Raw genomic sequence first — 26,575 nt, 5'->3', positions numbered from 1 at the left:
GCCCATTAGTTTATGAGAACATGAGTTTACTCATCCAATTATCATAATCTAATTTAAGTATTACCCCATATTCATGAAAAGATTATTTTCAATAATTCAGGTGTTACCATAAGACCCCGAGCTTGAGTTTACTCAACAACCCAAAGGCCCCCAGTACTGCCGGCTGAATTATAATATTAGGGAGGGGCAACCGATTTTAATAACTTGCTTATTTACTTAACTTTTAATTAGTGAGGGATTTTTATTTTAAGTCTCATAATCTAACTTAGTCTTGATTTGCTTTAGCATACATCAGACACATACATTGGTGTTATGGACATATTATCTAAATTATTCCGTCGAGCCAGAGACGGAATAAAAGGCCAAACCTAGGGAAATACTAACTATTACATATTTCTCTTTAGGTCCTCCGTCTTCTCTATGGCGCCTTGAAATTACATATTAATTTCTATACTACTAAAGAAAACTTCAATTAACTTGAAGGGAATTAGATGAGAGGAGAAATTACAATAGATAGTAGAAAGGCAGGACACGCAAGCCCTATTTTAAAAATACCAAAAGACTAAAATAGGGTCCAAATATGTCCATAACTCCAAACATGTATAGACTCAATTAAATAAATTTAATTGGTTGATTACATAAGTACTATATGTAATATTTAGGTTAATCACATTAACACATCAAATTAACTTTCATCCGATTTTAATTCTAACAGTTTCGTATCTTCTATATTAACCTTTTAGATTAATACAACTATACAAAACTTTAATTATGCATGTCCCAATTATTTTGATTTCAATTCATTTAATACTTTTGATTTACAAATAGGTAAAACAAACTTTTAAATAAATTTTGATTCGATAATCAAAACAGAAAACTATTAATTTCTGAAACATATATATACATAAATATATTTAAAACTAATTTTAAAACGATTTAAAATTAAGTGGGTCTCGGGCCGGACCCGAGAACGCGGCTGCTGCCGTATAGTAGCAGCCCTAGCGCGTCTGGCCAGCCGCTGCCTTGTGGCAGCGACAGCGACAGCAGCAGCCAGACGTCGTGCGGTTGCTGCCGCGAGGCAGCAACCGTGCGACAGCAGCCGGGTTGCGCCGTGAGGCGCGACCCGAGCTGCTGTCCAATTTTTTTTTTAAATAATTATATATATATATATCAGTTTCAAAACGGTTTTAAAACGATTTTCAGAAAGTAAGATAACCTATTATAGATTTCCGGTTTTATCTTTAGAATCAATAAAACTAACTTTTATCAATCTAACTATAAAACTAATAGATTTTGTTATAATAATTATCAACCAAAATTATTAGGGAACATATGCACAATTTATTTTAATTAACAATTAATTAAAACTTATTTATCTTTAGAACTTAATTAATCAAAACAGTTTTGTTAATTAACCTAACTATAAACATTTATTCAATCTGGTTGAAAAACTTCTAAATTTTCATATATGAAATAACGGATTTAACGCAGTCTCTGATACCACTGAAGGAAAACGTATGGCAGCGGAAATATAAAAATTTTAACCTATTTCCATAAACCCAAGATCTGTTAATCGTTATTTTATATAAAGAGGGATAGAAAGAAATACCTTTTAGAAGTTCTATCTACCGTTGCAAACGAAGTGCCCACAACTCTTACTTCGAGTTCCCGAGCACAAAACAAAACAATCGAAGATCAAGTTAGAATTCAACCGTTTATAACAACCAAAATAGATTGTCTCTAATTAATCAACACAAGATCAAGGATAAAGAGAAAGAGATGAAAATCAATTGAACGGAAGGAAGCGGTAGATAATCTCGTCCTTATGGTGTGGGTCGAAATTCTCTCTCCCGGCTTGCCTAGTATATTTCGAAAATTACATATAAGAGGGTATTTATATCCTCTTGTATCTAAACCCTAGTTAGATAGAATTAGGTTACTGAATAAGAATTTCATTCGGAATATAATTTTATTTATTATCTATAATTATATCTTAAATATAAAGATAATATTAGTAACCTTATAGGATACTAATAGGAGTAATATAATCTAATTAACACTCCTAACTTATTTATCCTTTAATTAATTTAATTCATAATCCTACTCTAATTAGAATTGATAAAATCAAATTAATTATTTATGTATTTTATATACATAAAATCGCCCCCCTCATTAACTGGGCCTTATTGGGCTCAGTTGGGCTTCCATCAATTAATTAACATCTGTTTCTCTTTTGGGTTCCAAGTCTTATGTGTGACCCATTAGGTTCTTATTGCTTCTAGCCGTATGCAACTATTAAATTAATTTTCACAGAATTATATTTAATCTTTGCATAACGGAATGAGTACCCAAAATGTGATTGGCAAATCCGAAACATTCCCCAGAGCTATAAGAAGACAGGTTGATTCTGTCGTTGACCTTTCCGTATTAGTTATAGTATAATTCGATCATTTATCAACTACATCCTTGAACTGAATCTTATGACTATGGATAATGTCAAGTCACATATAGTGAGACGTTCGTTTTACTTGTACAGGCCGAGTCAACTCCAATTAGATAGGTTAAGAGAAATCTGTATTTCAATCTTAAGCTATCACCTTGCAAGGATTTAGAGTCAAGTCTTCCACAAGCGATCCATGGACATATCTCCCATTTAACGGGAGTGATAAATGCTCAATCCAATGTATAACTATCCTGCAATTACTTCCTGTGATACCCAACGTCTGTCGTTCACACCCCAGAGGCATCTCTGTTAAGGATCGTGTTACAACAGGATCAAAGCATCACATTCCGTAATCCAGAATTACTAATTAACATTCCTTTGAGTCTGAGGATTACTTATACCTATTAATACCAATGAGATAAACAGGTGACAAGGATGAATCTACCCATCCTGTTATCTCAAGTCGGGTCCCCAATCCTAATGAACTCCTTTTCATTGGATCCACGTAACTGTCCAGATATCTGCATATATGAAGCTTGTGAGATCAGCTTTCTGTCGTGACAGAAGACATTGTTACATGCAAGTCTCAGCAGTGATATGGCAATCCTAAACATATTACTTGACTTGGGGTGGTTTTAAGTTTATTAGTTTATTATAAAGTTTCGTCTCACTTCATGCTTGTATGAACACTTTATAATCACTTTAAACAAACTTACGGATCTCCTTTTTATTAGACTTTATTTAGTTCTTAAAAGGGATTGCCTTTATATAGTTATGAAACCATATCTTATTAAAACAAATGATATAAAGAACACTTCATTTACATTAAGTTTGTATCCTAGAACAATTGTCTATAGGACACTAAAACCCCAACATGTATTTGGAATCCAATATGCTCATTAGTCCACGTGTTTCCAAATGCAGCTTCCAAAGATAATCTTCGGATGTAAGGTGGCCGATGTCATGACTTCAGCCAAGCTTCAGCCAAGAATGATGTTGTAATGGGCTTTGGTGAAATTGGGCCCATTTGAATACTTCAGATCATATTGGCGCCTGACTTCTAGAAGCCCAAATGATTTAGTACTGTATCAGATGTCCCCCTGCAGTGCAATTATGAATTTTTTAGGTTTTCATCAATCAAAATGTCAAAAGACATGTCTGACATCAATGACATCACCCATAATTATTAATCAGCCGCCTTCTTTATAGGGCTTTTAGTGATGACAGACACACTTTATTTATCCCAAAGTAAATAAATGTTTGGCCTATCTTATCATCAAATTCTATAAATTGATCTTTTCAACTCCTAAGCTCGTCTTCTCCATCTTCTGCATCTTCTGCCATTACTGAGAACTGTAAGTTTCTGGCCTTTTCTTTTTCTTCCTTTTAAGCTTTTTCGTTTCTTTATTGCATTTGAAATGGCTTCTTCTTCAAAGCACGAAACTAAGAAAGTTCGAAGACCACTCCAGAATACCCCCAACACTCTTAATGAAATCCGAGAAATCTCCAATGAGATTGTTGAGACCTTTGAAATGCCTAACAAAAATGCTAGTATTGAAAAGGTGGCCAAACCTCGGAAATTTAACCTCAAGGTTTTCAACCAACCATCAACCTTATCTGAATATCGCTTGAACGCCCTTTCAGAAGTTTATCTATGGTTTCGGCAAATGACCCTTTCTTTGCCCAAAGAAGATGAAAGGGCTCATCTTCCCCCCTCCTCCACAAAACTATGCATGTTTAGCCGAAATGATTTAGTACCATATCACTATATTTTCAAAGCTGAAGAGTGAGGTTAGATGTTTTGGAACATTTGAACTAAGACTTATGCATGGTGTTTTCGGAGAAAATATGATCTCCCTTTAAAACAAAATATAGAACACCATAACACTTTTTTTGGTACCACATGTGCTTAGCGACCACGGGATGGAAAAAACACTAAGTATAATGAAAGTTTTCCTAATGTGCGACTCACATCATGAAACTATGATTTCTTGATTATATTACCCTCATGACCCTTAACTTGTTCTAAAAGTATGATCTAATTTATCTTATCTTGGAAGGAAGTTCTGAAGGCCATGAGATAATACAAACCGTAAAAGAACCTGACCATTTAAGCAGATTGGATCATGATGGAAAGAACACAGTAAGAGAGAAATAATTCCATTTTATCATATCTAATTGTTTATGTTTATCATTGTTTGGACACTTACGCATATATGCATATTTGTGAAAATAAAAAAATTCAATTGAGATCAAAGTTTTACATATGGTTGTGAGATAGGCTATAGGATAAGGCGTACCGCCAGTCATTATATATGTTCAAACGAAAAGGCCATATATCTCCAATGAATACAAATCACATACTTTGAAACATGCCCATCCAGACGCTATATATCTCCAATGAGTATATAATACTAGTGCTCTCGAGTGTATATCCGTCACACAAATTATTTGAAAGTATGAAATAAGATTGAGAAAGAACTTGGATTATGTTCCATTATGTATGAGTGAGAGATGTTGAAATTATTCATTTTTGGGCCGACTAAATGACCCGCCCATAGATGGAATTTGCTAGACCCAAAAGAGAGATAAATGGGCTAGGATATGTCCTAGCCTTTCCCTATAAATAGAGAGTAAGTTGTCTAACCCTAAAATAGAGGAATAATGAAAAGACGGTGTAAAGGTCGCCTCTCTCTCTCTAACCCTATGTTGCCTCCCCTCTCTCCCTCTCTCTCACAATTATAGTCGCTCTTAGTTCGTGGATCAATCGTTTTCTCTCCCAATTAACCTTGACATAGTTTATGGTGATCCGTACTTCCGCTGCAAATTACATTAAAGGTTATTCGCGTTATAAGAGGTAATCTGATAACTCGTATAGAATATGTGATATTTATCCTTGAAACATTAATTTACTCATACTTAACGTGAAATTTGAATGAGCTGGTAGTTTAATATATTACTTAACTACCACATTGAAGCTTTCTAACAAATCTATTGATAAACTGACATTGTTTCGTGAATTTTGGTTGTTTACAACAGTGCTAATAACAGAATAAGTATTCAAAACACTTTGTTTTTTTTTTGTGATTAAGTTATGCTACAAACTTAGTTGTTGATTTTTGGACAAGTTGTTTATAACCTGATAGGTGTTAGTCGAGCAGACAAAAACCTCAAGGATTAGTTAAAGATTAATCAAGATTTTTTTATTATTAAAGATTGGTTAGCGAGGAAGGGTAAGCGGCAAACATCCGAGCTATGCTGGCACCCCCACCACAGATTCAAAAAAAGCCCCGAACCAAATTTATTAAAAGAGTAAATGAAAGTCATAATACAAAAAGAATAAAGAATAAAATGAAGCCAACGAATTAGGAAAAGCGATAAATGCAACGTCCTACACGATCATGAAAAAAGACTGATCCACAAAAATCCGGAACAACATCCCACCAAGTCGATGTTGTTGCCGTTCGCCCATAATTTGCAAGCAAGTCCGCAACATGATTTCCTTCACGAAAAATATGAGAAACCACAAAAGCCACAGAATCGATCTGATTTAAACAATTGAACCATTTTTGTCTAAGCAACCAAGGAACCGAACAAGATTTAGATTTGAACATCTGCACAACATACATTGAGTCGCTTTCAAGCCAAATTTTCTGCCAACCTTTGCTGATAGCCATGTCAATGGCGTAAATAGCAGCAGATAGTTCAGCAAGATAAGCAAAGGAACTTTCAATTGGAAAGGCAAACACACCAAGGCACAAGCCAGTATGCGAGCGATAAATACCTCCGCAACCTATAGGACCAGGAGCACCCGTGACAGACGCATCAGTATTGATCTTCATCCAATCCCTTGGAGGTGGTTGCCAAAAAATCGGAGTAATGCATGGAGCCTTAGCAAGACGCTTTTCAATCCCGAGCTCACTTGAGATTTGAAGTTCAACTAGCGTATTCCAAATGGAGCCCTGTACAGTGTGAGCAGATTCACGAAAAACTCCCCAAATCTGTCTCAGCGTGACCGAAGTATCAGCCCTCTCATCCTCAAAAATGGACCTATTACGAGCAAGCCATATAACTCAAATCATATTAACAATTGTTGCAGCCCACAAATCAACGATTTGAGAACTGAAACGTTGAATACCAACATGATCAACCAGATTCCTAAGAGTCGAGGTCGTGTTAATTCGTCTTCCAAACAATGAGCTAACACCATGCCAAATAAATTTGAAAAACCGACACGAGACAAAAAGGTGGTCCAATGTTTCAGTATCTAACGAGCACAAACTGCAACGAGAAACAGCTTGACAGTCGTGCAACTAAAGTTGATCATATGTCGGCAAATATCCAAGATAAGCCCGCCATCCAATAAGCGAGTGTGCAGGAGTAACACTCCGACACCTTAAAAAAACGACTCCAGGGCTGTTGAGTAAGAGGAGATCTAAGCCAAGCGTACATGAGCTTAACAGTTGGAACCCCACTCGCATCTGGCTTGCAAACACATAAATAAACATTGTCCCTACCCCGCCTAATATTCCGCAATCTATTCTCCACATCCACAGGTAACCCGGGCAGATTATGCCAATTATTACCATGCAAATAATCTTCCACCAAATCAAAACAACAGCGTTGTTGACTAGCAGATAGGCCAAGTTGTGCAGCCAGCGAAGGACACATCCAAACCCCATTCCAAAAATTAAGTTCATTACTATCTAAAAAATAATAATATAAAATAATTTAATGTAGAAAAACACTTATATTTGTAACATATATCTTTACAAATATGCAAACATCAATATTTCAACAACAATATTATTGGAACAACTCAAACAAATAAAATATAATATTCACTAGTAATGTATGATAACAACCCAAATTATTCTTGAATAAGGAATAAGGGAAAATTAATAGAAATAATGGCAAACCATTATTCCTTCTAAAAGAGATATTTATGCATGATTAATATGGAATTAATGACAATTATTGCAAGATTAATGCAGGGGTGAATATATAAATAATGAAGAAAATGAAGGAGTTTCTAGCATTATGCCACATCACGTGGACCATGGCGAGATACGCCATAATGAGATACGCCCGATGAGATCGAGTAGTGGAGACCCGCCATAGCTCTCAATGAGAGCGTACATGCGCCTTCACGGATCAAAGAATACGAAAAGGCGCCTTTATTACCATCCATGAATGAGAATAAATACAATTAAATGACAATTAATAGCCATTAAAGGGGAATAAAGACTTGACTGTTCGAATACCTCAACTCTGAGGGTTTCGATGCTAAATGCTGGGATTAATGGAGAATTGATAGCAATTAAAGATGAGTAATGACATGACTCTTCACCTTCTTCCCCATTACTTCTGAAGGTTACAGAAACCTATATAAATACCCCAGCTTCTTAGGATCAAAGGTACACTTACTGATTCTCTATATTTGTGCTTACAGTTTATTCTCAGAAATATTACTGACTTTGGCATCGGAGTGTCCCCGGCCGATCCCAATGGCGCCTCACATGGAAGTGCTCCGATCAAGGATTTTTTCACAAGTTATCAATTGGTGCGGTGAGCGTGGATCTCTAACAAACAGAAGATCACAAAATCTTGATTGTATAGAGTTTCACAAAGAACAAAACATCAGAGTCAACGGAATAAAAATCACAATCTCAAACCTTGGCTCAATCAGTACAACAAATCTATCCAAAGATACAGTTCTCCATATATTGGTGGGAAAGAGTTTTCTACATTAAATCTGAAACTTTATGATGAAAAAGATAAGTTTCCCCCCATTTCTTATTCCATTTTTAATTAAAGAAAATTGAGATCCCTCACTCTTATAAAGTGCTATGAATATCATTACATGTTATTATGATAAATCTAATAAATTGTGAAAGATAAAGTAATAGACACAAATCTTTCATTAAATCTTGCATGCTCAATATGCCTTATATTTTTATGCATGACGAGTATAATATGTCATTATCATTGAATTTGTACAAGATGCATGTATAAGATCCGTAATCTTGGAATTTTATAAAAAAAAATTCATCCATTCAAGGTGATTTTATCACTTAATATTAAGATATCATAAAAGGCTCGTGTAATTACAGATGATTTAGGTCTGATCAGTCTTTTGGATGAACATGCATATAACTATTAAAAGAAATTACAAAAAAATCATATTTGGTTTTTCTTGTACAATTCACCATCTATGTATGGATTTTCTCATATATAGTACTTTTAATATCAGAAATTCATATTTTTTAATATTGTTTTGTCAAACAGTTATTTCATTCCCTTTTTTACAAGGATGTATTTATTCATAATAAAAACTGTTTATCTGACATTGTTAGAATTTCTTTTACCAACGTAAGAGACTTGAACATATTGAATCTATTTGTGATTATCATGTAATTGTCCCTAACTATTAAAGCCATTATGGACTGATGAATTACCAAATTGGATAAACGAAACTTTCATACCCTGAGCTAACTACAAAAGAGTGCACATGTCAGTTTCGAATGAGAACATTATTTTATGCAAAGTTCTTAGGCTATACATAAGTGTTCCTTAGAGATTGTTTGGATGATGGTATATGAAGGTGTGTGAGGATGAATTTTGAGTAATTTTCCATACACCCCAAATTGGAGGAGAATCATGGTACATGTATTTTTCTTTCGAAATTACCCTTTCTCTTTTATTTTATTTATACAAATGAAAGGATATAAGATTAATTTTATATATAAATATATTATTAAATCACCACTTCCCTTACTTTAATTATATTTCATCCAAACGAGACCTTAATAATCTCTTAATGCCATTATATGCATGATAACATAATATTAGTTACATGTAAAAAGTAACTATATCTTACCCAATATTGAATGTCATAACTTTTATGATGTTTAAAATAAATATGCTATCTTGGATATTAATGCGCATTGAAATACAAAAGGACATTGTTCTTAAACCATTTTCATTATGGTTATTTATTAAGAATTCATTATGATATTTATGTGCAGTAGTAATCTTTATGGTTATGACCGTTATATGTGGTATTATTAACATAAGCATGAATAAAATTCTATTATTAATTTGTTTGACATATAATATTTACTCGGTTTTATCCTTTGACTAAATTCATTCTAGAGTCAGGGACCAACGTAAAGGAATTACTGAATTAATTCCAAGATGAACTAAGAATTCCATAAAGAGACATTGCATCGTACATGGTATTTGCCAACAAAGGTCAATGCAAATAGTCTTTCACTATGAAGTCAGTTCTATGGATCAAGCCATTGATCCCCAAGGTAAGTGAATATAGCTTTTATGCCTTACCACAATCTTTTAATAATGGACAGGATATGCCCCACTTCTGGAGTTCATTTTAGTACTAACCCACAAGTACAAGGGAATCGCTAATACTACAACCAGCACCAAACACTGGCATGAAAAGTAAAGCTCAACCCAAAGAGGTGTACATTCGAAGTCACTTCAGAAAAATTCCTTGACTACATCATTAGCCAAAAAGGAGTTAGAGAAAATCCAGATAAAGTAAAAGCCCTACGAGGCAAATGGCGAAAAGAGCGCCTAAATAAAAGCCCTACGAGGAGAAAGGTGAAAAGAGCGCTTAAATGAAAGCCCCACAAAGGGTGAGAAAGATCCAGAGGTTGAACGGGCGGATCATCGTACTAGGAAGATTGTCAACAAGCATTTCAAGGTACAAAACAATTCCTAGTAGAACCACCCTTGATGAGCAGACCAATTTGAAGGGGAGACCTACATTTGTATCTATCTGTCATGGATAAAGCTATGTGCACCGTGGTTATTCAAGAAGAAGAAGGTCAACAGTTCCCCATCTATTATGTTAGCACATTGTTGAAGATGCGGAGACAAGATATTCGAAGCTAGATAAAATGGCTCCAGCGGTTGTGACAATATCCATCCGCGTCAAACCGTAGTTCCAAGCATAATCTCAACATGATCAAGATCAAGATCAAGAGCTGGTTTCACCACCACGATTCAACATTGAACACACGGATGATGAGATTGAAAGGCGAGTGTATGATGCTCTAGATAGACAAGAGAACAATGCGGAAAGATACGCCATCCAGTTAACATGAATTCGCCATTCACAGTGCGGATCCTGAGGTACGAGGCGGACAGAATGTTTAAAGCTTCCAACTTGCCATAATACAAAGGAGAAGAGTCAATATAAATGGGACATTACATATCCCGAACCCAAAGAAGGGGAGCATGTAACCGTTTGAAGGAACGCCAAGACGTATTGCAGGTTCCATAGAAGAAATGGCCACCAAATTTTGAAGCTTGCTGGGAGCTGGAAAACTAGATAGATTTGTCCAGAATAACAAATAATAAAATGACAAGTAGATGGACCAGTGTATCAGCCACCCATGAAAAAAGCAAAAATATCCACTCTGGATAAAACATCCCACAATTGCCTCTTTTGCAGAAACAGGTCCAGTAATCTCTCCACATACAGATGCGTTGGTAGTAACAATGACGATTGAAGGATGGGAGATGAAATGAAGCAAGTAATGGTAGACACGGGCAGTTCTTGCAATGTCATCACTAGAGATGCATTCGCCAAACTAAAGGTTGATCCGATCCAAATAAGAAACAACTATTGTTGACATCATGGGAGTGACAGATCACACTATCCGGACCAAGGGCCAGGTAACTTTGGAATGCAATCTGGCGGATGATGATCAAGCATGGATTGGTGATCGGGAGTTCTCTATTACGGATGGACAATTAGCTTATAACATCATTCTTGGGCGTCAGTTCATCACAGAGGTTGCAGCCCTAATTTCCATCCGCCGTCTGGCAATGTACATTCCCACCAGCAAAGGAGGAATAATGATTAGCGGGAACCAAAAGGTGGTTCAAGAGACCTACTCGGCGTCGCTATCAATCCACCCACAATTCAAAGATGACCAAGGTGAGGAAGATGAACTTGTCACTACAACTTTGAGCGACACGGAAATGTTCCTTATTGCTGATGGAAAGCGGGTGCGGATCGCCAAAGGATTAAAACCTGAGATCAAGGAGAATGTTACAAAAGTTCTCATTGAGTCTGAAAGCGTGTTTGCATGGAAGAATGAGATCCTCACAGGAGTAAGCCCAGATGTGATTACTCATAAGTTAAACATCATTGAGGATGCAGTTCTAGTTGCTCAGAAAAGACGGAACCATAGGCCTAAAAATCAGTATTTTTACGTATTCTTATATATGCATTAAACTGTTATAGTATCCTATATTTTATAATTTATTCTTTCTTGCCATACTTCTTATATTCATTTGCCTAGTTTTGTTCTATATCTTTCCAAATTCTATAGAAAAAAATAGCAAAGCTGAAAAAGGCGGATGTAATCAAAGAGGTGATATACGCCTAGTGGCTGGCGAATGAAAAGTTCCACAGGCGGATCAATTACCTCAAAGATAGGACAATTGATCCCCATCACGGGCGGATCCCCTTTCCACAAAGATAAGAAACACAGACCCTCAAAAGCTTTCAAATGAGCTCAACTCTCTCCTCAAAGACAGGAAAAATATTGGTCACCATCAAAAGCGGGTTAAAATTATCTCAAACATGAGAAAATTACACCCTAAACTTTCTCCTCAAAGATAGGAGAACAATAATCTCAGCGGCGGATCGATCTACCTCAAAGATAGGAAACGATTAATCGTCGTCAGAGACAGAGTTAAAACATTTCTCAGACGTGAGAACTTTACACTCTCAAATACTCTTCCCAAATAAGAGTCTCAAGACCTGGCGACGGATCGATTCACCTCAAAGATAGGAAGCAAATCGATCGCCTAAGGCAGCTTAACTTCCTCACCAGGAATAAAAGCTTCTAACCTTCACAAAGGTTCACACATTGGGGTACGGCTGGCCACCTACCCTAAACAATCGGAGAAATCCTAAACCAGATTCTAAAAAGTTACTTGCTAAAAGATGTAATGCATTAGTAAAAAATAGTTCTGGAAAGAAAAGGGTTCATCCAAATAATGAAGCCTTGTCTTCATCCAACAATGAAGCCTCGTCTTCATCTCCAAATAATGAAGCCTCGTCTTCATCCAAATAATGAAGCCTCGTCTTCATCCAAATAATGAAGCCTCGTCTTCATCAAAACAATGAAGCCTCGTCTTCATCCAAGTAATGAAGCCTCATCTCCATCCAAGTAATGAAGCCTCGTCTTCATCAAAGCAATGAAGCCTCGTCTTCATCAAAAGCAATGAAGTCTCGTCTTCACAAATGCAAAGTAAAAACACTTTGGAAAATGAGTAAATGCTAAAAAGGCAAGTGCCTAGAGTGTCAAAACCCCCCACAAAATGCACAAAAGTCCATAAATGGCTGATCATTCTTACTGATCCCTAAGGGCGGGTCATTCTCCTCAATATGGCAGAACTGAAGAAAAGAAGTCCCTAAGGCGAATCATAATCCTATGCGGTAGGAACAAATGGTCCCATAAAGGGCGGGTTATTCCTTTCTAAAGGAAATATAACTCTCAAGAAGCCCCTAGAGGCTAACAATGGATACAGCTGACCACCTATCCATGAAGAAGAAAAAACCCCAAAAGCGCATCATATCCATATATGATCCCATCTAGGGCGGGTCCACTTTCCTCCAAGATAGAAAAATAAAACACCCTTTAGACAGCCCTAAAGAGCTTTTTATACCTTTAGGGGGGCTTCTGATAACAACCCAAATTATTCTTGAATAAGGAATAAGGGAAAATTAATAGAAATAATGGCAAACCATTATTCCTTCTAAAAGAGATATTTATGCATGATTAATATGGAATTAATGACAATTATTGCAGGATTAATGCAGGGGTGAATATATAAATAATAAAGAAAATGAAGGAGTTTCTAGCATTATGCCACATCACGTGGACCATGGCGAGATACGCCATAACGAGATACGCCCGATGAGAGCGAGTAGTGGAGACCCGCCATAGCTCTCAATGAGAGCGTACATGCGCCTTGACGGATCAAAGAATACGAAAAGGCGCCTTTATTACCATCCATGAATGGGAATAAATACAATTAAATGGCAATTAATAGCCATTAAAGGGGAATAAAGATTTGACTGTTCGAATACCTCAACTCTGAGCGTTTCGATGCTAAATGCTGGGATTAATGGAGAATTGATAGCAATTAAAGATGAGTAATGACATGACTCTTCACCTGCTTCCCCATTAATGCTGAAGGTTACAGAAACCTATATAAATACCTCAGCTTCCTAGGATCAAAGGTACACTTACTGATTCTCTATTTTTGTGCTTACAGTTTATTCTCAGAAATATTACTGACTTTGGCATCGAAGTGTCCCCGGCCGATCCCAACGGCGCCTCACATGGAAGTGCTCCGATCAAGGATTTTTTTCACAAGTTATCAATGTAATTCAACTAAAGCTATAAAGTAATGTCCTTAAAGTCTTAAACCATGTCATGCAAACAAATAGATAATACAATTATACACAAATATCTGAAAATAAGCAACATAATTCACGAATAACCATACGACAATTTTCAAAAGTGAATTACAATAAAAATAAAATACGTTTTTATTCATCGTCACTTAGGCGGCGTCTAAACAGTCTAGTCGGTGTTCATGCGTAGTCCAAAAGGTTAAAAATCGCCTAGGTGGCCAAAAAACGCCTAGAGGGACTAATAAGAGGAAATGAAATGAAATCTCGATTTTGAGCGCTTAGGCGGTTTAGATGGCCTTGTTTTTTTAACACTGGTAATACAATAAACATTTTAGAAATAATTAATATTTGGAAGATCCTATATGATCGTTAAATAATAGTCAAACTAATTTGTTCAAATTTTTTGCTCATTTTTTTTTTTTTGGAAATATTAGGAATAAAATTTTATTATTTTCTATATATTTGGAGTAAATCTTCCCTTTCTAAAAAAAAGTTAGTAACAAATTATAAATAATAGTATAGCCCTTTTTCTATATAATCCTAATCCTTTTGGATTGAACTCGTTATTTTTAAAATTAATCAGGGTTGGTTATCCAAATTATTTGAATGATATAAATAGAATGATTGAGGAAGGAAATTGAAAGAAAGAATGAAGAATGTCTAAATAAAGATGTCCTTGAAAGTTTATTCTGATTATGGCAATGTCCAATTTGTGATGATTGGTGGTTTAGTGTTACTCGAATTCCAAGAAAGATTTGCAACCATCTATTTCTTTTTCTATTTTCATACGACAAAACAATCCATCCATGCCCATTGTGGACCCATTTTCTTTTGCTTTGTGGGATACATTGACTTTAACTTATTTATTCTATACATATATGCCATTCATCACATCCCATTATCATAATCATTATTGCTATTTCTTTTGCTTAGATCTCCATGTAATGGTGATAATTAGCACCATCTCCTTCCTATAATTGGAATGAAGTTGATATAAATTGGTTTGCATGACTTCTAATGAAAAGGAAAAGCTACAAAATGATTCATGTAATTAGAGATTTGATAGTTATTATTAAAACAAGGTCATATATGTGTGTAAGGGAGTTTGATCACAGACATATTCAATCCCAAACATTGGCAAAGCTGCAAGAAAACTTTAGCATCGAGTGATAAATGGGACATATCAATGTACGCTGGTAGTAGAGGCTGGGTTGGTATAAGCATTTTCTGAGACCATCTTTTGTAATTGAGATCGTCTAATGGCTCTAATTTTGAGAGATCGGGAATATTTTTCGAGATTAGAGCAGACATGATGACGGACAGAAATAATCGTTTTCAAATTGTAAGTACAAAAGAGGAATAACTTATCGGAATGCAAACGCTGTGTCGTGGACAGAACCACTGCGTTGAAAACGATTACGGCAGACTCTGGTGCAATCTGGAAGTCCGATCGTCAACCAAGGTTAACACAGCAAGCGCCGTCCTAGTGCACTCTAGGGCGAAGCTTTGGAACAGCAAGTTTTGAATGCTCAGAGAAGAAATATTGATTGGTGATAAAAATCGTAATTGTGTGTGAAAACTATATTTCCAGAAACTCTTTTTATTGAAGTTGAAAAACTGAACGTTGTAGTGGGCAACGTTGTGGAGAGAAAAACGTAGTGTTGAGTAAGAATAGGGATAGTGGAGATAGACTTGTAACTTCTTTAGAAATAGTCAAAAGGTTTAAAATATTAAAAGGCCAAAAATAAAATTCGGGCCCAGTCCAGTCGGGACGGGCGGACGTCGCGCGAACGAACGAGCGAGCGCGCGCGTGTGGTTTATTTTGTAAAACCCACTTAACACAATTTAATAACACATAAAGCCCAACCCAATTTAAACCTTTCAACTTCCTCACAAGTTTCCCATGTGGGATACATAAAGTAGCAAGAGTAGTGGCAAATGACTAAAAGGCCATTTTCCTATTTCCCTTAAATCTCCAACAATCCCCCACAAATGGCTCTTTAGTAAAACAGTTTGAAAATAAATCTTTTCTGGGCATAAAGTTACAGATTTTAAAAACTTAAGCATCAATATCTTTCGATTGAATTGATACATAGTGTTGTGAGGCAACATGTTATAGTTTTAGAAGTGAATTGCTCTTGAACTTCTACAACTGTAACTGAGACCCTCATAACACGTTAAGAAAACCTTTAAAAAAAATTTTGCTGTTCCGCGATAAAAACAATAGCGCTTTTAATGGCCATGCGCGCACCTTGGATCTCATGAGTGCTCTAGAAAGACAGCCCAAAGTCTTTCATAGAAGGCGGTCCACCCTCACACACATGTAGGTGATCTCCATAAGAGATCATTAAGAGTTTCTCATAACTCAACCTCAAAAGGAGCATCCATCAAGTTCATATAAATGAACCACCACACCATGGGCTATGGATTATACACACACTATCACTAGTCATAGGAATGGGTAAAATATAGTGTATAAAAAGATAGTATGGTTTCGTTTGACCACGTATGGTATCCACCATATTTTCTTTAATCAGTGGGCTTTAGGCCCATTCCCCTCGACGTTTCTAGAACCATTCTTCTAGGTAACCCTTTGGTGAACGGATCAGCTAGATTCTTCTCTGATCTCACAAAATCTAAGGCAATTACCCCATGTTTCAAGAGTTGTCTTAATGCACTATGTCTAATGCGAATGTGTCTTTTCTTTCCGTTGTAGACACTGTTTTTTGCAGTACCCATGGCTGCCTGTGAATCACAATGAAGTGAGATAGGTGCATTAGATCTCCCCCACAATGGGATATCTGCCAATAAACTTCTCAACCAATCTGCTTCTTGACTAGCTAGTTCTAGTGCTATAAATTCTGATTCCATGGTTGAGCGTGCAATACAGGTTTGTTTACATGATCTCCAAGAGACGGCACCACCACCCAAAACGAAAACATAACCATTAGTGGAACACACCAAATCATTTTTGGATGACCAGTTTGCATCACTATATCCTTCTAAAACAGCAGGAAATTTATTAAAATGCAAATTAAAGTTCATAGTACCTCTCAAGTATTTAAGTAAACGACGAAGTGCATTCCAATGTTCATCATTTGGATTGTGAGTATATCTACTCAATCTATTTACAGCATATGCAATGTCAGGTCTAGTATGAGTCACTAAGAACATAACACTCCCAATAATCTTAGCATATTCTTCTTGTGAGACACTATGTCCTTTATTTTTAGTAAGACATATGCTAGGATCATAGGGTGTTCTAGCTGGCACTACATCAAAGCTATCAAACTTTTTCAATAACTTCTCAACATAATGTGATTGTCCTAAAGAAAAGCCATTTACAGTTTTTGTAATTTTGACACCAAGAATTACATCAGCTTTTCCCATGTCTTTCATGTCAAATTGTGATGATAAGAAGGCTTTGGTGTTATTTACTGCTTCTAAATTAGTGCCTAAGATAAGCATATCATCCACATAAAGACATACAATCACATAATTTGATCCAAATGATTTAGAATAAACGCATGTATCTGATCCATTAACTACGTACCCATCAGAAAGTAAAGTGGAGTTAAACTTTTCATACCATTGTTTGGGTGCCTGTTTCAGGCCGTACAATGACTTCCTCAGTTTGCATACCTTATCTTCCTGACCGGGTACAACATTTCCCTCAGGCTGTTGCACATAGATTTCTTCTTCTAAATCACCATTTAGAAAAGCTGTTTTTACATCCATCTGATGTACCACCAAATTATGTATTGCTGCAATTGCAATTAAGATTCTAATAGTAGAAATTTTAGTAACAGGAGAGTAAGTATCAAAATAATCAATTCCTTTCTTTTGACTATAGCCCACGGCAACTAATCTAGCTTTGAACTTTTCAATGGATCCATCAGGTCTTCTTTTCCTTTTGAAGATCCATTTAAGTTTTATAGTTTTGGACCCTTTAGGCAAGGAGACTAGATCCCAAGTGTGATTGACCATAATAGAGTCTAATTCATTTTTTATAGCCTCTTTCCAAAAATTAGCATCTACAGAGGTCATGGCCTCGCTATATGTCTTAGGATCTTCTTCTATTAGATAGGCAGACATAAAAGCATCATCTATTCTATCTGAATTTTCTAGCAGAAAGGAGGAAACAAAGTCGGGTCCAAAACTATTAGCTATTTTTCTTCTTTTACTTCTTCTAGGTTCATGTTCACATTCATCATGTTTGTTCAAAGAACTAGAAGCTGGAGAATCACTAGCAGGCATAGAATTAGAGGGACCAACATTATCACATAAAAGATTTTTCTTCAAAGGAAAATTATTTTCAAAGAATTCTGCATCTCTAGATTCACATATGGTATAGTCATTTAGTGTCATAAATCTAAAGGCAGCACTATTAGAAGCATATCCAATAAAAACACAATCAAAGGTTTTTGGCCCTATGTTGGGTTTTCTAAAAGACGGGAAAGCGACTTTAGCAAGACAACCCCATATTCTCAAGAAATTTAAATTAGGCGAAAACCCCTTCCAAAGCTCATAAGGAGTTTTGTCCAATTTTTTATGAGGAACTCTATTTAAAATATAGCATGCAGACAAAACAGCCTCCCCCCACATATTATCAGACATACCAGAGCTAATCAACATGGCATTCATCATTTCCTTAAGCGTTCTATTTTTCCTTTCAGCTACACCATTTTGTTGTGGTGTATATGGCGCACTAGTCTCATGTATAATGCCATTTTCTTCACAAAAGGTTTTAAGGAAATTAGTTCCATATTCTCCACCTCTATCAGATCTAAGCCTTTTTATTTTTCTATCTAACTGATTTTCTACTTCCATTTTATATTTTAGAAACATACTTTCAGCCTCATCTTTTGATCTTAAAAGATATACTTTGGTGTATCTAGAGAAGTCATCAACAAAGGTCATATACCATCTTTTACCACCTCTACTAATGGAATTCTTAAAGTCAGCTAGATCAGAATGAATTAATTCAAGCAATTCAGTACTTCTCTTAGTAACAGATAGAAAAGGCTTTTTGGCAAATTTAGCTTCTACACAAATAGAACATTTTCTTTCGTGCTCAGAATTAACAATTTCAATAACATGCATATTTTTTAACCTTTTAATAGAAGCATAATTCACATGTCCTAATCTACCATGCCAAACATCCAAAGACTCACATAAATAAGCCGAAACAGAAGAACTTGCATTAATTCCAACAGAGTTAACATCAACAGTGTTCATGATAAAGAGTCCATCACCTAGGTACCCTTTCCCTACAAAGGTCCCATTCTTAGTAAGAATCACTTTATCAGCCTCAAAAGTAATTTTTAGACCAGCCTTATTCAATAAACTACCAGAGATAAGGTTCCTACGCAGTGAAGGCACATACAAAACATTATTCAAAGACAAACTTTTTCCAGAAGTTAATTTAAGTAAGACTGTTCCTTTACCAACAACACCAGCAGTTGCGGTGTTACCCATGTAGACGCACTCTCCATCAGCAGCATCTTCAAAATGATGAAACAGCTCCCGGTTAGAACAGAAATGTCTGGTAGCTCCAGTGTCCAGCACCCAGTCAGTTTTGTTTTCCACCAGATTCGATTCTACCACCACAGCAGCAATGATTTCACCGTTCTCCACCAAATTGGATTGTCCGGTAGGCTTTGAGTTTGCATTCTGATTTGAATTCTGCTGGTTCTTCCTTTGGTAACATTGAAATGCTCTGTGCCCGGGTTTTCCACACACAAAGCATTCAATCTTTCGCTTTTGGACCTTTCCATGTTTGAAGGACTTATTCTGGTTGAAGCCTTTCTGGGACTTAGTTGCATTGCCTTTTGATCTGTCTTTTGGAATCACAGCAGATTCAACCACATTAGCATTAATAGAAACAGAAATAGAGGAAAGCTGCTTATCTTTAATTCTGTTTGCTTCTTCAGTTCACATATGACTAACAAGCTCCTGAAGGCTGAAATCTTTCTTTTTGTGCTTCAGGTGGTTTCTGAAGTCACTCCAGGAAGGAGGAAACTTCTCCAGCAGAACGTTGGCTTGAAGCATGTCGCACATATTCATTCCCTCACTGAGAACCTCAGCAACCAGATTCTCATATTCGTGAATCTGATCAATGATCGGTTTTTGATCAACCATCTGATAGTGTAGCCACCTGCCAATAACATACTTTCTTTTTCCAGCATCATCAGACCCATACTTATCTTTTAATGAGACCCAAATTTCTTTCGCAGACCTTTTGTTCACAAATATATCGAACAGTGGGTTCGACATATGATTTAGGAGATGTCCTCTGACTATTTTGTTATCTTTTTCGTATTTAGCAGACTGGTTATCGTATTGCTGAACAATAAGGGACATAGCAGGACCGTTTGGGTCGACAGGGGGATCAGAAAGAACAACATCATCAAGGTCTAATTGTTCAAAAAATATAAGCATTTTCTGAGACCATCTTTTGTAATTGAGACCGTCTAATGGCTCTAATTTTGAGAGATCGGGAATATTTTTCGAGATTAGAGCAGACATGATGACGGACAGAAATAATCGTTTTCAAATTGTAAGTACAAAAGAGGAACAGAATAACTTATCGGAATGTGAACGCTGTGTCGTGGACAGAACCACTGCGTTGAAAACGATTACGGCAGACTCTGGTGCAATCTGAAAGTCCGATCGTCAACCAAGGTTAACACAGCAAGCGCCGTCCTAGTGCACTCTAGGGCGAAGCTTTGGAACAGCAAGTTTTGAATGCCCAGAGAAGAAATATTGATTGGTGATAAAAATCGTAATTGTGTGTGAAAACTATATTTCCAGAAACTCTTTTTATTGAAGTTGAAAAACTGAACGTTGTAGTGGGCAACGTTGTGGAGAGAAAAACGTAGTGTTGAGTAAGAATAGGGATAGTGGAGATAGACTTGTAACTTCTTTAGAAATAATCAAAAGGTTTAAAATATTAAAAGGCCAAAAATAAAATTCAGGCCCAGTCCAGTCGGGACGGGCGGGCGTCGCGCGAACGAACGAACGAGCGAGCGCGCGCGTGTGGTTTATTTTGTAAAACCCACTTAACACAATTTAATAACACATAAAGCCCAACCCAATTTAAACCTTTCAACTTCCTCACAAGTTTCCCATGTGGGATACATAAAGTAGCAAGAGTAGTGGCAAATGACTAAAAGGCCATTTTCCTATTTCCCTTAAATCTCCAACAGTTCATTCTCTCTAAGTTCTTAAATATGTCATTGATTTATGTTCTTTATTTGTTTGTTCTGACTCTGTTCAAGGTTATCTCTCTTGTTGCTTGGTTGTCTCTTGTTGCTTTTTGTTTCTGTAATGTGTATGCTCGTGAGGGCTTGATTTTTGTTTTTGTTTAGTTTGTCAATGTTATCAATTTTTTTATAGAAATTGAAACCACTGGATCAACACCAAACACAAACACTGAAGAACAGTCTATTGATAGAATTGATCCAGTCGGGCCAAACATTAGGAGACAGGCGGATATAGGATGGAGATATTGTAGCGAAGGCACTAACAATGAGGGTAAAAAGGCTCTGATATGTTGTTTCTGTCTAAAGAAAATAGCTGGGGGTGGTATTAACAGGATGAAACTACATCTTTCAAACATTCAAGGCAATGTTGAACCGTGCCATAAAGTTCCTGCGGATGTCAAGTTCTTAATAGAAAGTTCTATGAAAGAAAATGCGCAGAAAGCAAAAGAAAAGAAGGGCTTGATTAGTATGGAAGAGGTAAGAGAGCAGAATTCACCAACTCCAGTAGCATCAAAAGATTTGTGTTCTGCATCCTCCAAAAAGAGAAAAGCTTCAGATATTAGCACTTATTTCAAAGCTGGAAAGCAAGATGCCACACAACCTTCTATCAAGGCATGTATGCAAAGCAAAGAAAGGTGGCACGACACAGATATGGCAATTGCATTATGGTTTTATGATGCTTGCATCCCAATGAATGCAGTGAATTCACCATTTTTTTAGGCTGCTTTGGACAAAGTAGCAAGTATAGGCCATGGATACAAAGCTCCTACATATCATGCCTTGCGTGTCACTTTATTGAAAGATGCAAGAACACAGGTTAGGTTGCTTATTGATTCTCTTCGTGAACATTGGACCGAGTATGGATGCACAATTATGAGTGATGGATGGACTGATACGAGACAAAGACCACTGATTAATTTTTTAGTGTATTGTCCAGAAGGCATTTCTTTCATCAAGTCGGTTGATGCTTCAGATATTATCACAGATGCAGACACCTTGTGTAATCTTTTTGGAGAGATTGTTGAGATTGTTGGTCCATAGAATGTGGTGCATATGGTGACAGACAATGGTGCAAATTATAAAGCTGCAGGAAGGAAACTCTCGGAGAGGTATTCTACTATTAAGTGGTCTCCATGTGCTGTTCATTGTTTGAATTTGGTGATTAAAGATATTGCTGAGATGCCAAAGGTAAAAGATATTGCTACTTTAGCTTCAAAGATCACTGTTTTTGTCTACAATCATAAATGGACATTGAATTGGCTTAGAAAAAGAGCTGATTGGTCAGAGATAGTTCGTCCTGGAGCTACCCGTTTTGCTACAACATTTATTGCATTGAAGAGCTTACATGATCATAAGAATCACTTGTAGGCATTAGTGGTATGTGATGACTTCAAAAAATTTCTTAAGATGCCAAAAGGTAAAGATGTTAAGCAAATTGTTTTGGATGAAAGATTTTGGAACAATAGTTTGATTCTTGTTAGAGTGATGACACCTTTGATACGCCTTCTGCGAATTTGTGATTCTGATGAAAAACCGGCAATAGGGTATGTGTATGAAGGTATGCATAGGGCTCGTATTGGCATAAAAGAATTATTCAAAGGGAAGAAGCAGTTGTACAAGCCTTACACCACAGTTATAAAAAATCATTGGGACAAAATGTTATGCCATAGTATTCATGCTGCTGCGTATTGGCTTAATCCGGCTTTTCAGTATGACAAAAAAAATATGTGTCAAAAGCCTGAAATTATGAAATCATTTTTGGAGATGGTTGACAATCAAAGCCTCTACAACAAGCAAAAAGTGGTTCAAGAGAATATCATTTATCAAACTAGGAAAAAATGTTTTTCTCGGGATATGGCTCTTGAAAGTTGCAAGACTATGAGGCCTGGTACGTATAGTTAAAATTATTATTTACTTGATCCTTATTCTTATTTAATACTTGTTATTTTTTTATGTTATGTTAATATTTATATTGTTTGTTATTTAATCACTTATTTATTTTAGATGAATGGTGGAGGTGTTTTGCTTATGATGTCCCAAGCTTGCAGAAGTTTGCAATGAGAATTCTTAGTCAAACTGCTTTTTCGTCTGGATGTGAACGTAATTGGAGTGTATTTGAACGAATACACACCAAAAAGAGAAATCGATTAGAGCAGAGACTAAATGACTTGGTGTATGTGCATTACAATTTGCGTTTGCAAAATAGGTATGTGTGCTTCAACCCATTATTAATAGAAATTATTATAACTTTGTAATATTCATTCATTTAAATTATTAATGTTGTTAGGTCCATAATCGAGAAGAGGTCATATGATCCGGTTGATTATGAGTCAATTGACAAAACCGAGTTTTGGATAGTGGAAGAAGAACAAGAAGGAGAACTTAACATTGATGAATTGGAAAATATGATTGATGAATATCCCAACGTTAATGAAGAACCGGTTTCTATTCCTTTTGAAGGTTTGCTTTTAAATATTAAATATAAGCTATTATTTCTAAGTAAGTTTTATCTTGATTTTGTTATATTGATTTTGTTAATTTAGTGAATGGAGATGAGCCGGTGATACCGGATGAAGATAATGATGATGATGATATTGAAATTAACGTTGATGATGAAGATTGGATGAATTATGAAAGAAATGAGTGATTTGATAAGTGTCTTTTTTATTGAATTATTGTAATGTTGATTTGGGATTTCATTTAATTTTAGTCTTGAATATTGTATTAAACTAATTTGATATATTTTGGTGTATGGATTGTCATGTTTAATTTATTAGAATTTTATTTTATATATATATAATATATATATTATTTATGACGTCGTCCGGTTCAACCGGTTCGGGCCAACCGGTTGAACCCATTGACCCCTGAACCCTTTGTCCCACCGGTTTGATGTCCGGGCCGGTTTTTAAAACCATGGGTATAAGCAACACTATAGGGGATATGGACTACCCTGTGGTTGGATCTTCGCCATCCCCTAGGTCAGTAGTCGGCACTGACTTAAGCGATCCACCATAGTCCACTGGGAACTAGGAGAGTCGGTAATTCAACCATCGTGAAGGGAGGCGAATGTCTCCATAGGATGGAACTCTATGGACACTATGGGCTCCGGAGTTAGCCCATAGTGTGTGTCCTTTATAGGGTAAGGTTTAACCACAAGGAGTACGAAATGCAGATAGATGCATTGATAAGACGCTTAAAGGGGATAGACTCCTTCCGAAGGAATTGGATGACCGAGACTTGGAGAAGTCTTGGTGCCGCACAGGGTTTTGGCCTGACTCAGACTTAGCCCCATGACATTTGGTATCAAAGTCTAAACTAAGCAAAGAGCTTGCGAAAGTAGGCGATAGTAATGAATGTGAATATTTCCAATTCATAATCATATTAAAAGATTTGATTTAAATAGTCATTAATCAGATACTTCCTACCTCTTTGTTAGATATTTAGATTCGTCCATTATTCCTAATTACGATATCTCAATCCTATTTTAATTAGGAGCGTTGAGAATGTGCAATTATCTCTACAGAATTCTGTCTCTTTAACTATTCTGTTTTATACATATTAGAGTAAGTTTAACCTATTCAGAATAAGACACCATATTAAGAATGACAACAAGTAGGGTACCTGTGCATAATGTCAACGTCATACCATTATCTGTTTATTTTTTTTAATTATTTGTCTCGTCTCATTACCCTAACAGATATATTTTTTGAATCTCATATATATTCTCATTTAATTCACGAGTACCCGTGGAAACCCTTATCCGTTAAGAATGAAGACATAAAATAAATAAATTATAAACTTAACAAAACATAATTTTAATAAATCATCCATAAATTTAAGAAACATTCTAAATTCAAACATTCGAAATTATTCAAATACTCAAGAAATTAAAACACACTAAAAATATATAGTTCGTTTTCGTATAATGATATTTTCATTTTGATATATCCGGATGGGTAATCCCATATCTATCACGAGTAATTTTTTGGATTTCATATCCGTCTCAAACCATTTTACACAAGGTTTGGGTAATTTCTTAGGATCAGGTAGTATCGGGGTTTGCGGGTTCCCTTACCCATTGTCATCCCTACTCCTCACTTTTATATAAAAGGTGTTACTCCCTGAAAAGGTACACATTACATACTTTTACCCTTTGTGAAATATTATTTACAATTTCCTTCCTCTCTTTATTGTAGATTGGAACTAACTTGAGTGTCGGAATGTCCCCTGTGGGGACCCAGCCAACCTCTATCTCAATCTTGCAAGAATACGAAAGTAGCTCTCAATCAGATCTTCCACGAAGCCATCTAGGTCTTCAAGAGTTATTTTACACTTACGTAATCGTTGGTGATGTGAATGTGGAACTGAGAAATCATCGTGATTTTGTCAGGTACATACAAGGGAGTGATGAGAAATATTACCTTAAAACCAACAACTAAGGTCTTTGTCATTCCCCCAATATCTGAAGTTCCTCATACTCTCATAGAAAGTAATTCTATTCCAACTGTTAGTGAGACGAATGAGCAAATTATAAGAAAAATCATGAGATTCTAAGTCCTAAATATTCGAGCGCTTTCGTAGCAAATTATACTCTAGGATGACTTCACGATGCAGTGAAATTGAGAACACGAATCCAACCACAAAGAATGGTGCAAGAACTAAATATGTGTTTTCAGACCCTATACGAGGAAGAAATATTATTTAGAATGCTGACATGAACATTAAACTATTTTCTATGTTAGACCATACTCTTAAACGCGATTTTCCTTGCCTATTTCCACATGCCATGTTTTTCAAATCGGTCCTCTCACCACAATGACAACTCATCTCAAATTTGGATAAAGTCAAATTAGTCCTTTCCTCCAAAATTCGAACCTTACAAGCTTGGATAATTGTTTTTTGTTATTCATCGGATTTTATGTTTTTCATGTTAGTAATTGAATTTCCTAGTTTTCTTCCTATCTTCATCTTCTTCCATTCAACTTCAGAGATTTCAAGTATTACTACTTGTTTCGCTCTTTTGTGGGAAATTACGGGCGTGCCAGATAATTATAGTATTATCAAACTATGGAATGAAATTGAGTGCGCTTTCTAACTTCTAAATATCAAACGACTGTAAGAATTAAAGAGATCGAAAATTCCTAAAGATTCGATTATCAAAACGATACCGACCTTACAGAAAATGATTGAACAACAAATAAAAATAAAAATGTACTGGAAGCTTGAATGAACTTGAACTTGAATGAAAATTAAATCTAAGAGAATAACTAAGAATTGTAAAAAGCTGAAGTCTAGAGGTAATTTGCTAGAGTTTTTGTTTGGGTTTGTTGAGTTGGGAAGTTGTCATCGTGTTTTCTTCTTTTATAGACGTTGGAGGTAACTTCCTGCTTCTTTCCACTA

Source organism: Euphorbia lathyris, chromosome 3, assembly GCF_963576675.1.
Source record: "Euphorbia lathyris chromosome 3, ddEupLath1.1, whole genome shotgun sequence".
Taxonomy (NCBI): domain Eukaryota; kingdom Viridiplantae; phylum Streptophyta; class Magnoliopsida; order Malpighiales; family Euphorbiaceae; genus Euphorbia; species Euphorbia lathyris.
This window is presented reverse-complemented; position numbering follows the sequence as displayed.